The sequence below is a fragment of the Hetaerina americana genome, unplaced genomic scaffold (genome assembly GCF_022747635.1).
Source record: "Hetaerina americana unplaced genomic scaffold, ioHetAmer1.1.p SCAF_67, whole genome shotgun sequence".
NCBI lineage: Eukaryota > Metazoa > Arthropoda > Insecta > Odonata > Calopterygidae > Hetaerina > Hetaerina americana.
Window position 1 is genome coordinate 472,297 of NW_027287283.1, and position 16,138 is coordinate 488,434.

A 16,138-nucleotide genomic window follows, 5' to 3' on the forward strand; every position below is an offset into this window, starting at 1 on the left:
CTAGGATCATTTTTGGATGGAAACGGTAGTTTTCGTGGGATAAGATCTAGAATCCTCTTCATAGTAGCTTCAGTTGCCAATTTCAAGAATACCAAATGGCGGTTATATCCAAATTGGATCGCCACAATCTCTTCGGGTGTGAGGCCCAGCGACTCTAGTGTAAAGAGGTGGACCTCCAACGGAGTAGGGGGCTTCGCCTTCTCATCAACTTGCAAGGCGAGCGTGTTAACGCGACGCACGACCATTTTGAAACAAATCAAATGAAGCACGCCAGCACCAAAAAAGAAGAAGAAGAGCGCACTGAAGACACTCCAAGAAAGAAAGAAAAAAAACACTCGTGTGCACTCCCTCCCCGCTACACGCACCCGGCGGTAGCAAATAAAAAGGAGCCTAAGCTATACACCAGGAGTCAAGGTCAGTCTTGATCCAGTAAACAAAACAAAAGTACGGCCTTCCCGGCGGAAGAAGTCGAGAGTCAAACCGCACGCTTCTTGATGAACTAGGTGGTCAACCGCCGCTCGAAACAAAACACGATCGGAACCTCGATTTCCGAGAGAGTCCGGCAGTGCCGCTCTCCAAACCCCGGCGGCCGAAGCCTCGGACGCCGGCGAATTTTAGACACTCGGTGAACACTGACACGTCTAGCTACCGAGGCGTCCTCTTAAACTCTGAAATTTTGGGGCTTTTAAAGGAACTAGATGTTGTGACGAAATGCCGTACACACAATGTCACAGGCATTCGTATTCGTGCGCGAGGCGCCACAGTCCACGAGGTTAAAGCCAACTTTAAACACTTATGGTGTTTATCCTTTGACAAATTCCAAAGAAACTGCGGGAGATGCCGCAACAGTAACTTTTAACAGAGTCATCCGCTAATGTGCATTTCAATGCAACAATTTCAGAGTGTAAAAATCATTCGCCTTGACTGGGATTGCGAATGATTTTTACACTCTGAAATTGTTGCATTGAAATGCACATCAGCGGACGACTCCGTTAAAAGTTACTGTTGCGGTATCTCCCGCAGTTTCTTTGGAATTTGTCAAGCAGGGAATGGTAAGTATGAGACCTAAAGAGCAAAATAATGTAAATCAAAAGGTGCTCCAATTGATACGAGCAACGAAAAGATCTTCCCCTTCCCATGGACTCTCTTGACTCGACGGGTGAGGAGGCATGAGCGCTTCGATGGGTGTGGTGGCTCTATTGGGAGGGGGTAACATGCCCGAGATTAAATAGAAGGGCTGTAAAGTACGTTGATGAAAGGTGGCCCAAGCAGTCTTTGCTAGCCCAAACATCCCAGCAGTGAAGCGGTTGCAAATTTCTGGGTTTAAAGGATAAGGGAAGGTGAAGGGAAAATTCCAGTAGATACAAGAAGACACCGAATATGTTTAATGCGACAAAAGTTTCTGGGCCACATTATTTTGAGGATATATTTTGCGGGAGATGCAAATTGAGAGTACTCTTCATATGCTGTAGAATAGCGCTTAGAATCAAGAGGAATTAAAGAGGAAGGATAAAAGAGTTTGTTGAAATAAAAGGGAAGAAATAGCAACAATCAATTAATAAAGTTATAAGCGTGGGCAAAGGGAAAGCATTATAAGGATGGTAGAGGAAGATGGAGAAATATTGAAAAAGAAATAACAAGGAAATACAATTTACAAAAAGTAAAGTTGGCGGGACGAATGTGCAAAGAATCTACTATTGAACTCAAGCGATAAAATACAACAAAGAAAATATTATAAATAGAACTGTGCAAGATAATTAATGTGTTATGGAGGATTTTAGAAATAAAGAACGCAATAAAAGTTTGAAAACACAATAATTCAGCGGAATCACAATAGAACTCAGAAAAAATTGAAGGGAGACTTGTATGTATATAGGGCATATGGGATATGCCGTAACGTTTGAGAGTAATGAGCCCGGCTAGAAGATTTTGTTAGATCTGTACTGTGTAATTCCGACATAGGGGTTTAATAACAAAAAATTAATTTCACACATGAAACAGGTAGCATGAACAAAATGACCGGCATGCTGTAAAGGGAGAAAAAGAAGGCTCTTGATGACATAGTCAAATAATAATTCATATTTAGGAAAGTTAGGGCACTGTGCGAGGCCATACTAGCGATGAAGGGTAGTATAATAGGAAGGTCTACACCTTCCTATGAAATCCACAGAAGAGTGGATTTTCTTGTTTCTTTTGTGAATTTCGAAAAGTTAAAATGATAGGGGGGTTGCTGAAAGTACATCATAATACGATGCTAGACTGAGGGAGTTTGTACCAACTAACTCGTAACCTAACTACAGTTTCCAGACTGCACGAAAATGAAAATTGGGAAGGATCGTAATAGTCGAAAAAGCAAAATACGGCAGTACGTATTCGATCATGTATTTTGTTAACTAGGACCTCACTCTATCAAGATAAAATTACTGAGGTACGAGATAAGGGTTTTGGAATGGCATGTAAGTGGGGAGTTATTTCGTGTATTTACGTGTAATAGAGCTTTAGTAGAATATTATTTCAGACGTTTTAGTGATTTTAGACATTGTGTAGACATTTTAGAGTGAATTAATTCATTATTGTGAGATTGATGAGATTAAGATAAACAATAAGAAACCTTCAGTGTAGACATTCTCAAGATGTGATCCAAGCTGAGTACTAGAGTTGAATGAAATGAGTTAATTCGTTCAAAACGTAATGTTTTAGGGACGATGGCAAAGAAATGAAGGTCAAAAATTGCAATGGATGAAGATTCATTGGAAGAGGAGAGAGGTGGTGGCCGGATCCCCGGGCAAAGTTGTAAGGAAAAATGATTAAAAAGATGCATTGATCGAACCCCTTCATGATTTTTAGTCTTTGACACGAGAGGGCGAGCGTAGACTGGAGGCTTTTGGAATGTTCGCATGGAGAAGAAAGGAGGAGGCGTATATGGGAAGAAAAACAAAAAGCGAAGAAGTGTCAGATACGGTTGGGAAAGAGGGAGTTTTTTGGGGAAATTCGGAGGCGGAGAAATGGAATGGGGCAAAGGCAATGATTGAAACGAGAATCCTCGGCAAGGGAGCATGGGGGAGGAAGAGGACAGGTATTTCGGACAGCCAGCAAGGAGAGGCCAGAAAGTTTGAGGAGTGAAGGCGAAAATAAGGCAGTGGAGTCAAAGGCGAGTTGGAATTCCACCAGCAATTCCAATACCTAACCCTAATTCAAGAACTATAAATCATAGGAAAGGGCGTGTGCCTAACCGTGTTCTGGGGCAGCCAAAAAATAAACTGCTGCCCAGTAGGCAAATGATTATGTCAGTTCGTGAGGAGTCCGTGTGATTAATAATGTGCCGTAATATTACCAAATAAATTTTTTTATATTGTCCGTCTTAAACGTTATTTGTAATTATATATTTCACCTATCCGTACTATCCGTCTTAATAGAATTATATGGTAGCTTGTGTCCACCCAAAAGCTGCCTTAACCAGTATATTAGCAATAACAAGTAGTAATTTTACATTAATCATGGCTGCGTGTAGCGCAGATGTATCATCATAGACTCATATTTCCTAAACGGTATGCAACAGAACCAAATATGTTAACCATATAAAATGCATTAACAACTAGCCATCGTTCACTTCGAAGAGATAAAAGAGTGTCCAACGTTCTACTTACGAATTGCGAGACGAGAAAAACTGAATGAATAAAAAAATTGAACCATATTCTTATTTAGCCCAGGAGAAACATTGGTGGCTTCGAGAGAAGACATTTCTAGCCTCCCATACGAATGCAAAACTATTTAAAGCTAATTCAATCATTAAAAAGTGCAAGGCTAAGTAATATGGCAAATGAAAACTACAATTTAAACAAAGTCAATGCCGTTACCCAATTTAAGCAAATACATATGCTACTATTTCTAAAAGTCTTTGAAGTTAATTAAAAATTCATCTTATTTTTTAATTGAGAGGAGGACGGAGGGTAAAAAAAAGAGATGTTGGAAAATATTACATTTTAGCTTAAAATTAATGACACGAAATTATTCTTCAGAACTTCAGGGCATACTTTGGGGACAGAATATACAAACGGGAGGGATAATTTTACTGTTAGAAAAATGTTATAATTTTCACTAAGTGCCATCCACATAGTTCTTTCGAGATATGTAAAGTTTCCCAGAGTAAATGATGCTACCAATTTATTTTAAGCGCCCTAAAAGCAGATTAACACTATTTTCAGTACTGAAGGTAGTAACAAATTCAGGATTCTTAAAATATATGTTTCAAAAGGGGGTATCTGATTAATGAGCCAAATCCGATTCTCAGATCTGGAAAGAGAAATAAAGGCAGATGCACGCGATGCTCGTTTCAGTGCAAAATTCAGGGTTCTTAAAATCGTATAGTTTGAGATGGGAACCGTATTCGATGCTGTAAACTAATTTCAGAACGGAAAAGAGAAACAGAGGTCCATTTACGCGATGCTTATTTCAGGACTAAATTCAAAATGCTCAATTGGGAAAATGGGATTCTATTCAGGAGTTTTATTCAATTTTGGCCGTGGGATGATGAAGATTGTGATAGGCAAACGAGGAAGGGGCGGGCATAGAATGGGCGGGTTGGACAGAATGAAGGGAAGAACACAGACATGAAGAGGGACCTGATGTAGAGTAGGATGCTCGGTTGTGTTCTGTTAGGAGAGGCAAGGTATAGTTAGATAACCAAAAATAATAATAAAACGTTTGGAATTTAAAATTGTCTCTAAAATTAAAGCTGTTTTCTCGCTAAACCCTTAGTTGGACTCTGATGTGATGGCAACTAAATGCTTGTTGGAATTGAAGCGTAAACACAGGCGTCGACCGGAAACAAAACGCAAAAGCCTATGCACCAAAATCGAAATTCAAAGAGGGAGTTTCATCGTACGAAAGGGGTCCTCCGAGATTTAGCAACGAGTTTGCAATTAATATTGATGGTATCTTAATATAAATATAAAACTCCATCGCCTTAGTGTGGTTTTAATGTCGAAGTTAGCTTCGTCACACATCACCTTCAAAGAATATTCCGAGCCATGCTGAAAAAATCGAGGAACTTATTGCAAAAGTCAGTAAAAAAATGTAATAGTTCTATTTTAAGCTTAAGCTTCCATAAATTTCATTGATCAGACTCAAATATAAATTCCGGATATCGAATAAATTATGCGTCAATTATAGTCTCACAAAGATTTGAGTCAACTCATGATATTTACAGAGTTACAATACGTAAGTCACTCTGTGGAATACTCAGCAAAACTTTGCAATCCAAAAAAATCTTTTCATGTGACGACCGGAGCGAGATTCGTCACGTTGCGACATCATCAAGTCCATCGCCATCTGGCGATGTCGCGCATGTTAAAGGTTTTGGGGGAAATATAAACACCGAAATTATTAAAATTATTTTATTGCTACGAAAACTTCTACACGAAAAAACTAGTTTATATCAGCTTAAGTGCGAAATTGATGACGTGATCGGAATGGGAATTGATGGGGTGAGGGAGAGTGTCCCACGGTTGTTCATAATAACCGGTGAGTGAGTAAGTGACCGCATTACAACGTAACGATGAGAATAGTTAGACATGGGAGTGAAGATGGAATCTAATGAAATCTGTCGGTGAAGACCACGGATTACTCATCCGTAATTCGAATGGTTTTCTGTGATTTTTGGATGAATTTCAGTGCGCCAAGTATAGAATAGAGATTTACAATAGTAATCAGATTCATAATAATCGAAACTCTCAAGAAGTTAGAAGAGCAGTACTTCACGAAGGACTGATTTAAATTATATGAAACTGATTATGTATTTGGGATAAATACGGGGCAGGAGTAAAAATGGAGAGATGAGAATTGCATTGGGGAAAGGAAAACTTTCCAAAGAGTCGCAGATGCCGCAGGAGAAGAGTTAAGGGAAAGATGGATGAGGGCTCAGATGCGGAGCGCAGCGCTGTATGCTCGAGGGAAGGGAGGAAGTTAAGAGGAGAGCGCTTTGAACTCTGGACCCCGCAAATGTTTGAGAAATAAAGTTCTATAGGCGATGGTCGAATCGAGGAAGACAAAAGATGAAGTCATGTGCAGTGCGTGATGGCGGAAAGAAGAGATGTTTTCAAGCGAAAACCCTCCAGATTCAGGAGAAGTGCAGCTAAGATGTTGTGATATGGCGGGATGTTGAAGCCCGTGAATGAAGAGAGAGTGCTGGCGGGCGGCGAAGAGGGAGAAAGGAGAAGAGGCGTTGTGCGGAGGGGGGTTGGAGGTAGGACGAATGGAGGACAGGCAAGGATTTGGGCGGACGGGAAGTTCTTCTAAGTCTAAGACTGCGTGTAATATGTTTCATGGGCCATTCGAAATTCTGTTCAAATCGTTTGTTTAACTACACCAAATGATGGCACATCCCTTATCACGTCCGATGTTTCCACGAATGACACAACTGATGAGCACCAAGACGGATTCCGTTAAGATATCAATGTTAAGCTCGGGCTAAATAATTTCAGCGACCAAATATCAAATACAAAATTTTCGATTGCCGTTATCATTTCGTTTATTATGCACCCATCTCAAGCCAATTCACTCTATAACAACGACGGATGGGTTCCGAACGCAGCGTAAAGCCAAACACAGGAAAGATTCCAAATCTATGAAGCAGCGATCACAAAAGTTAATACTGCGAGTTCCGAGATTTATTTTACCAAATTTGACGTGAAACAAAATGCTTCAAATAAAGAACAAAATGATTTAAACACAGCAATGTGTTTACACCAAGTTATATTTACCGTAACGCGAAATTTGCTGATGATTTCCACAAAGTTCCTAGGTTGCGGTTAATTATGCACAGCGATGGAGACAAGCAGGCCAGGACAAGTCACCCCCACCACTGATAAGATTGGTTCTTCCACCATTATTGTTTCATTTAAATGCAGTTCAAATTATTGGCAACATATTCCCAGGAATCCCTCAGCCACAATATTGAAGAAAAGTTTGCCCAAGAGAATCTCCACTCAGACAATTAACTTCTTCACTTTCCCTTTTCTCGAAGGGAGGGAAGGTGGCGGCCGTCCGAACACGATATTAATCTCCCCCACCCACCCCATTCCACGCCATCCCACCCTCCCACGCCGCTTGGAACACACAAATTAATGCACTCAATTCCTATTTTGAGGTCGCCTTTACGCATTCATGAGTAATCGAGCCAAATTAGAACTTTCCACGTAAATTAAATCAATAAGAGAGGAGAGAGGAAGGGGAGCACAAACCCTTAAGAAGGAGCACATGTGGCCCCAGGGAGCACCGGCATGGCCTTCGCTGACGGCGCAACGAGGGTGGGGAGAGGGGGTGGGGAGAGGGGGGGCGGGAGATGGAGGAGAGAATGAACCTGAGGAGACGAGGATATTGATGGAATGAAATTAAAGGAATGGGGGGCAAAATGGAGGGGGGGCAGAAGGGGGAGAGAGAGGGGGGGGAGGGAAAGTGAAGCGAAGTAAGCGGGGGGGAGGAGGGGGTAAGAAGACCGCCGGACGGCTTGGGGATAAAGAAGGGCGCAGGAGGGAAGGAAGCGGTGGGCAAGGGTGGGAGGGCGTGGAATGGCTAACGAGAGGCCGAGGAACGGGAGGGCAGGGACGAGGATTAAGAGCGACGGAAAAATTGATGAAACAAAGAGAAAGGAAGGGCGCGAGAAAGGATCGGCGAGGGCGAATAAGGAACGGTTTGGGAAAGACGAGGAGGAGGGAGAAATGGCGGAAGATAAATGGATGAGCCCCGGGGACGGGAGGGGTCCGAGGGAACGATGGGGTCGAAGGCATCGAGGACACGTGGATCCTCTCGAACCACCCACAGGTTTCTTCTTGCTCTTCCCCCCCGTGCTCCAGACGGTCCATTCCGCGAAGGGAACCATCGACTCCGCTCTCCGGGATCGGGCGTGCTGAAACCGCGGACAACTCGATGGCGAGGCCCCGTTGAGGTGGCGCTGGGGGACGCCCGAAAGACTTGTGAGAAAACTATAAGGAATGCGTGCGACGGAGGACGGTCCTCGGCGTCGACTCCTCTTCCGGTGTCCCTCTCTCACGGCCCGCGCGCCCTTAAGACGACCAGTCGGAGGGATGGAGTCGAGGTGAGAACGCCCACTGCTCCAGAGACGCCGACGTACCCAAAAGAAACCTACACTTTGACCTGAAATGTGGGTATATTTTCATTATAAGGGGCTATAAAAATGCTGTTCGTCTGAAAAAGCCTCACTCTTACATCGAATTGATAGGCATTCATCAGCTACACTCGAGTGGTCGGGTATTTTCAGTAAGGTTCTCCAAGAAGTATTGTGTGATAAGGGAGCTAGAAAGCAATGAATTTATAAGTATTCAAACTACTTTTTGTAAAAAATAAATGATTTTATTCATTAACTTTAAAGGAGTAAATCAACACACAATTTTGAGATTTGGGATCGATTCAATAGTCTCATTCACTGGACGAAATTCAATTGCATAAATCATGTCTCCTTTTTCCATTTTTTCAAATGCATACACGTTTAATTTTTAATTACGATTTTCTTTCGTGGGTTTGAGTAATTCTGAGGACTAGCCACAGGGAATCCGAGAGAAGGGACGGGCGGCCGCTCTCCCCCCCCGCCCTGGCTACCCGCTTAGCCGAGATACTAGTTCCCCTGGGCCCCGCCATGGAATTCCCGAACGTTGATGCGAGGCAAAGGGCGCGGGGGCGGTGGAGGGACGTCTCGCCGGGCGTGCGCGGAACGTGGGCGAAACGGAATGCTGAGTGCAGGGAGGGATTTCGAAGAGGGCACTGGTCTCCAAGGTTTTACGTCCCCGAGATTCGAACGCATGTCCCTTGGAGTGGGGATGCCAGGGCAGCAGTTATTATTCGAAGAACGGAAAGGGTGACAGGGTAAGGTTTACAGGCCGAGCCCGTCAGCCTGTACGTAGCAAAAGTCCACTTGCAACCTGCAAGTTCTGGGGAATAATTAGTTCTACTCCAATGCATGGATTTTCTCTAACCTCGTGGGCTTTTTCGTCAAAACCCTTCCCGCATGACCGCAAGGGACTGTAATTAAAGAATGTAATGCTCGTTAGAGTATTGCTTGCCCTGCTTTGTTTGTTTTTTTTTAAACTTCTTCTTCCATTCCTCGTCTCTCACTCTGTATGGGGGTGGAGGCTACAAGTTGCATGCCCATGTGATCTTACCTTTCAATTCTGAATTGCCACGTTGTTGGAGAGATTTTTACAACATTTTTAAGTGCATATGAATGCGGATGGTAGTTGATAGCATGTGCATTTGCATGCGTGTAAGTTAAAATGGCATTTGCATGAATATACTCTACGCCTCTCCGGGTGCAGTTTTGCATGACTTTTTTGGTTTTGCATGTGGTTTTATCCTCTTTTACGGTTGGTGATCTAACACCCCCCGCCACGCGCCCCTGCGGCGGCTTGCGGTGGATGATGTAGATGTGCGGAGTGTAAATATTAAGCCCCGAAATAATTAGGTACATACCGTTACTTACCTCCAGTCCTTATTTTAGAGAGAGTTTAATTCATAACAAAACATATTGTCATGTGCATGTTTATAATGCATTATGTTCTGGGACTGGTAGTACCTCCTCATGACAAGTTGTGTGTCCAAACTAGTGTTTGCACAAATCAACTATAGAGTTTCCCCATCAGTAAAAGAAATTATAATACCTTCAATTTGGTTTTCATTGGCTGGGCTTGAATTTAACCTCGACATGACCATCTTATTTCATTGATTTTTTTCAAATTGATACATCAATAAATACAAAAATATTTGCATTATGGACCCAAAACTTTAAACCTGAATGAGGAACCCAACCTACCCATACAGTGAGGTTTATTAACAGAAAATATTACCTATTGAAACGTTAAAAACAGTGTCGTATTTCTTTAACGTATTTATTTAAACACTTGTAACTTGTTAAGCTGCATATTTTAGTTAAAATTTAATATTCGCTTTTTCTCTCTTCGTTTTTTGTTAATAATTTAGCATTGCATTATGTGAAAAAACGAATTTGCACTTTTCCGAGACTTTGTTCAAGACTTGTACCTAAAGATGGTTTTCTGAGCCAAAACGCGTCGTACGTTACCAATAAACCTGAGGAAAAGTGCAGATTGTTGTTTTTCATAATGACGAACTTCCAATTCACCTAACCTGATTCTTTCGAATGTATTACATCATGCTTGATTTGAGTCAAGTTGGAAAAATGTACAAACAAGGTTTAAATCACCCACTCCCGGACAATTCGAATTTTTTTCCCGTTTGTGTACGAAAGAATATTACGGAGAAGAAATCGGGGAAAGTGGTAGAGAGCGAGGACAGCGTGTTCGCATGTTGTGTGGAGCACTCGATGGCTGATGAGTTAAAGGCCCCGGGTTCAAACCCGGGAGAAGCAGAGCCCCAGCGAATCCCAAGCAGAGTGATTTTCTGTGAACGGGACCTTCCTGGGAAACCGCAGGTGGCCCAGGGGAAGGTCACGCGGCTTAAGGATTAGCCCGAGGTTAACTCTGTTCTCCGGGTCGAAGGTAGGTTGACTCAATTTTAATCGATCGGAATCAAGTCTACATATATATATATATATATATATATATATATATATATGTAGTATATATATGTATGTTATATATATATATATATATATATATATATGTAGTATATATATGTATGTTATATATATATATATATATATATATATATATATATATATATATATATATATGTAGTATATATATGTATGTTATATATATATATATATATATATATATATATATATATATAACTTATTTCAAAGTCTCACGGATGTGAGTAATAATAAACATCAAGGTAGCACTGGCGAACAAAAACACACCAACAAGAAACTCACACGTATTCCGAATTTTCGGTGGTCAAACCACCTTCCTCAAGGGAGAAGGAAGGAACTCGTTCCTTCTTTTACTCCTCATGAGGTGGTTAACCCACCGAAAATTCGGAATACGAGTTTCTTTTTTGTGTTTTATATGTAAATAAATATGTATAAACCATAAACACAGTAATCAATCCGAAGGTCGGTTTGATAGGTGATGGTAGAGTTCACCCAGTACTAAGCCCTATACGGCGTGTTAAATTCATAAATCAGAGTAGGGGGGCTAGTTGCTTTTCCTGTACTGGTTATGGTTTCCCAAGAAGATCTGGTACCCGAGAAATATATTGCGTGGAGCAGCAGGTGCCCTGAGTGGATTTTTCGGGAATCGAACCCGGGCCCTCCGGTCAGTAGTCCAACGCTCTACATCATATATATATATATATATATATATATATATATATATATATATATATATATATATATATATATATATATCTTTTTTGGTCGCGGTAGTCCAGGGGGTATGAAAATTACATAGATATGATCATTGATGAATATAAATCAAATTTTATGACGTTTTTGAGCAGGAGGAAGGCTGTGAAAATAGTATTTCATGAACTGGAGCAGGGGGAGCAGTTAACCTATCTCGGAAGTGTTTCCGATGGTCAAATTAGAAGGAACATCAGAAGAAGAATAGCCTTATGAAAAGAATACACCCACAAAGGGGCATGAAGTTGGCTGCAAAAACGCCGAAAAAAGTATCAAGAAAAGATGATTGAAAACCTTGGTGTGGAGCGTGGTTTTGCACGGTGCGATTGAATGGTAGTTGAAGCAAGATTATCGGAATGGATTGGAGGTTTTTAAAATGTGGGTGTGGAGCAGGATAGAGAAAGGAAAATGGACGGAAAGTAAAATCATCGGCGAAGTTCTAGTCATGGCGGGGATGAGAGGGAGTTGTAGGGACTTCCACAGAGGGCACGAAAAGTGGGAGTTTAGAGGGAGTTCCACAGGGGGCACGAAAAGTGGACGTAGAGTAGTATTTCAATTGGCGATGGAATGCTGAAGACTGTGATAGAGGGTAGAGTCAGGCAAGGTAGGAAGGGGAAACGGTTGGGGATGTTGGACAGAATTAAAGAACATAGAAAGTATTCGGAAACGAAGGACAGTTTAATATAGTATAGTGTTTGGTGTCAGGTTGTGTCTTTTTGGGACAGAGCTAAAAAGCAAGGCGATGGTTATGTGTCTCGGTGTCCATTCAAAACCTAACTTTGACGGTAGACTACTGCTAAAAATAAATAATAGTACCAGCAGAATCTTCTTTACTGATAATATAACTCGGCTGTACTCGCCCTATCAATTTTATATCTTTTTGTCAACAGTCGTAATTAGAAAATAGTCGCTCCTTTGATAATTACTTTTAATTTGTAATGAATAGATGCATAAAAAATAACAGACAGCTCTCCGAAGTGGCCGATTTTTCTCTCTCCATCTTTCTTCGTCCTCTTAAACTACGAGCCAGTAGTGGTGGGAATGATCTCACGCGTCGAGCACTTTCATTCCTTTTCCTCGGGACGCACGGATGGAGGCACGTGGGAGGAGAGAAAGGGAAACTCCCATGCCCACGATGGCTGTAAGAGGGTCACACTGCTAGAAAGTCCCTCCCGAAAGATGTCGCATTGGACTTCACAAGTTCTCCACGCACAAGGAGGGCCTGCGGAGGGATTAATTTAGCAGAATGCCACTCTGAAATTTGGTCTGGCTCGAAAATTAAACCAGGTTTCTCGATGTGGGGAGAAGATAAAAATTAGCCCGGAAAACCCAAGAATGTATCCTCTTTTCACATGGAAATTAGTGAAAACAACTTACTCCCTCTAACCGTCAGCATTTGACGTAATTTTCGCTCCTCCGTCGCCTGTCACGTTGCTCGTGGGAAAATTAATTGAATTTTAGGTTCTCTGATAAGCTGACTAATAATAATCGCAGTAATTTGGTATTAATGAGATTGCTTGGTTGGTCTAAAAGCATGATTACTCGTCCACAGAGACTCCTTAACAAGACTAAATAACGTTCACGACCGAAGCGGCATTAGAATCTGTAGTTTTCCGGTAAGCTGACGACCTCATTACGCCGAGCTAACCGGGTTGGGAAGTGGATTAATTTCTCGGCGTTAAACAAATTTAAAAGAGCAATGATATTACAGCGAAATTTTCGCCCACGCAGCGTTCTCTAACCAACAGACGTGTTTTATTATAATAAGTAAGCTTAGTAATTATACAAAATTTTATTAAATTTCCAAGTTCATTTTTTTATGGATTTTAAATATTTCTAATAACATACTCCTGTGTTAAAATTCATCCTAGTATTGCATTTAGTTTATAGAAAAATTATTTGGAACACTTTTTTACATTAAATGCAATCATGTATAAACACCCACATGAGTTAATTGCAGTCGCAGTTTCTCTTTCATGTTACTAATAATCCTTTAACCTTGAATGTAGAAAATATTGCAATTTTTGATAGCTTTGGCAGAGTCCAGTCTTTCCTTTCATATATTTATTTGAGTTTTTCTAGCATAGCCAAGTGGTGTAATTGAGTTATAACTTGGTGTACATGCGGCATTCAAATACAATAAACAATTTAAATTGAACTTCAATTATTAGAATAGTGTTCATCCATCAAATGTCTGGCAAATTAAAATACCCGCACTTCCTAATAACTGAATACCATGACATAAAAAGGTGGAAGGAGTGGATATTAGATCTATATTAAACTTGGAATTCACAGTTTCTGGTTTGAATTGGTGGAAGGAAGTCGTTTTGAAAAAGAGATTTCAGCCTTTTTCCACAGAGAGAAGTTTCGATAATCGAGGCGCGCTGCAATTCACAGGGTTTGTTTCTGGTGAAATACCAAAAACGCATTTGTCTTGTACTTAAAGGTGACTCTTGATGCGAGCACCGTATATTGAAACTTTTTATTTGGAGGAAAAGGGCTGAAATATCTTTTATTTTAAAGCAATAAATTTTCTACGCAATTAATTCCATTCCCCTTGAATGCATTTTTCATGGCGTATTTTTCCGTTCCGATAATCTGTAAATACGCAAACATGAAGAAACCAATGAGCATCACGAAACCTTAAAAATTCAGTTCATTACTACCAATATATCATAATCTATTAAATATTCGATATGTTTTCCACAAGTGCAATGCAAATCGTTTTGAATTGAGATTCCGTTTCCATGATGTAATCAAGGAGGATCTCATTTGTTAGTATTTTACGTTGTTTGTGGACTATAAATTTATTGCTTTCACATGAGGTTTTTTTTAACTACGGGTGTTGCCCTAACACCCTCCGCCAGACACCATTACGGCGGCTTGTGGGAGTATTAAATAGATGTAGATGTACGTTCGGTGCAAATGAATTTAACTTTTTCTTTCTTTTTAAACGACTTTCATTGTTTCATATTTATTTTTGAATGGCCCCGTTATTGAGCTGAAGGTCATTTTTTAATATTACTGTTCTTCGCCTGCTGTTTCCTTTTCAATACTTTTCCGGCGTCTCCTTCGCCCTCCCTCGCCTTCTCAATGCGCCCCGGCATGGAATTCTCAACGCACGCCGAATCGTGCCTTTCCGCTGTCTTGACACGAGCCCGCCTGAACAGATACGGCCGGCGCCGCGAATCACGCAGTATTTCGTTTTCCTCTTCCGCCCAGCGAGCACCAGTGTCGCGTGCAAGAAGAGCGTAACGCGCTTCTTTTCGACTTTTGCTCGTTTCTCATCTCCGGTGGAAAGAGAGAGTGGGAGGGAGGGAAGGAAGGAGCCTTTGAGAAATCTAACGTGAAGGATGAGTCCGTGAGAAGCGCGACCACCGTGAAGTCTCCCTGGACAGATAAAGGCGGCCCAACCAGAGAGTTTGAAACGGAGTTCATTAGGCTGGGGCACGGTTGCCATGTAGATCCCCAACCGCCCCGAGCCATTTCAACTCTCTCACCCACTTCGTCATTACCGCCAAAGCACACGATGGACTGCGCTGAATACAGTCCGGAATCGAGGGCGAGATGATCCGACGTGGAATTCGAAGGACCAGGCTGTTGTGCTGCATCGAGTGGGCGATTAAAAGCGGAGTGGTATTCAGGGACGCCCCAAGATGTTAAAGACAGCACATAAAATCACAGTAAGCATAGGAGTACATTTCTTGGAAATGTTTAAGCACCAACATAAGAAATAAATCTACATCTATATTTATCTACATCCATTTATTTGATTTCATTTTTCAGTTGTTTTTACTCAACTGGGGCTCGTCTGTGCGGGTTTTAATGCATTTTCATTCCCCGTGCATTCAATGAGAGGGTGAGCAATCAGTAAAGAGAGCATGCCGCTTCTCAGATGAGAGACTCAAACATCGCGTTCACTGTTCTCATTCGACTTCAGTGCCAAGCTCCTCGAGCTAATCGCAGCTTCTCCCGCCCGAAGTGATGAAAGCAGCGCATCAATGTGTCCAAGTACTTATGCTCCCGCGAGTGGTTCAGGATGGACCCGACCTCAGAAACTAGGAGAGTACCCGAGTTTCAATTCACTTCGAGGCTAATGACGTACAACTGGGTAGGAAATCAATTATTGAGAGATATTGGACGTAGGGCGAAGGGATTTCCGAACTCCCGAACAGGAAAGTATGGGGATGAATGGAAAATTCAAGGTAAGGTACAGGGTTCGTCCGGAAAATAAGTGTACTGAGCTCAGGAAAAAAAATTTATTACACTTTTACATATCTTAAGCTAATATTCCTCAAAATAGGACCCTTGTGAGTCGATACACTTGTTCCAGCGGCGTTCCCATTCCTGGAACGCTCCCGCGAAGGCATCATCGGGAACCTCTCGAAGACACGTCGTCACGGCCTCTTTGACGGCGTCCAAAGTCCCGTATCGCGTTCCTTTCAAACTCCTCTTTATCTTCGGGAACAGAAAGAAGTCCGGTGGTGCCAAGTCCGGGCTGTAGGGCGGGTGCGGCAGCGTTGCCACGCCGTGCTTGGCCAAGAAGTCCGACACGACAAGCGAGGTGTGAGACGGCGCATTGTCGTGATGCAGCCGCCAGATGTAATTGCTCCCTAATAATCTCGTGCACTATTGTTTTTGGCACATTACACTGCTCTGCTATCATCCGAACACTAAGACGACGATCAGAGTTCAGTACATCGCGAACTTTTCGCACATTTTCGTCGGTGAGTGTCGTTGATGGGCGTCCAGGCCGTGGTTCGTCATCGACCTCTTCTCTGCCCTCCACGAACATCTTGTGCCACC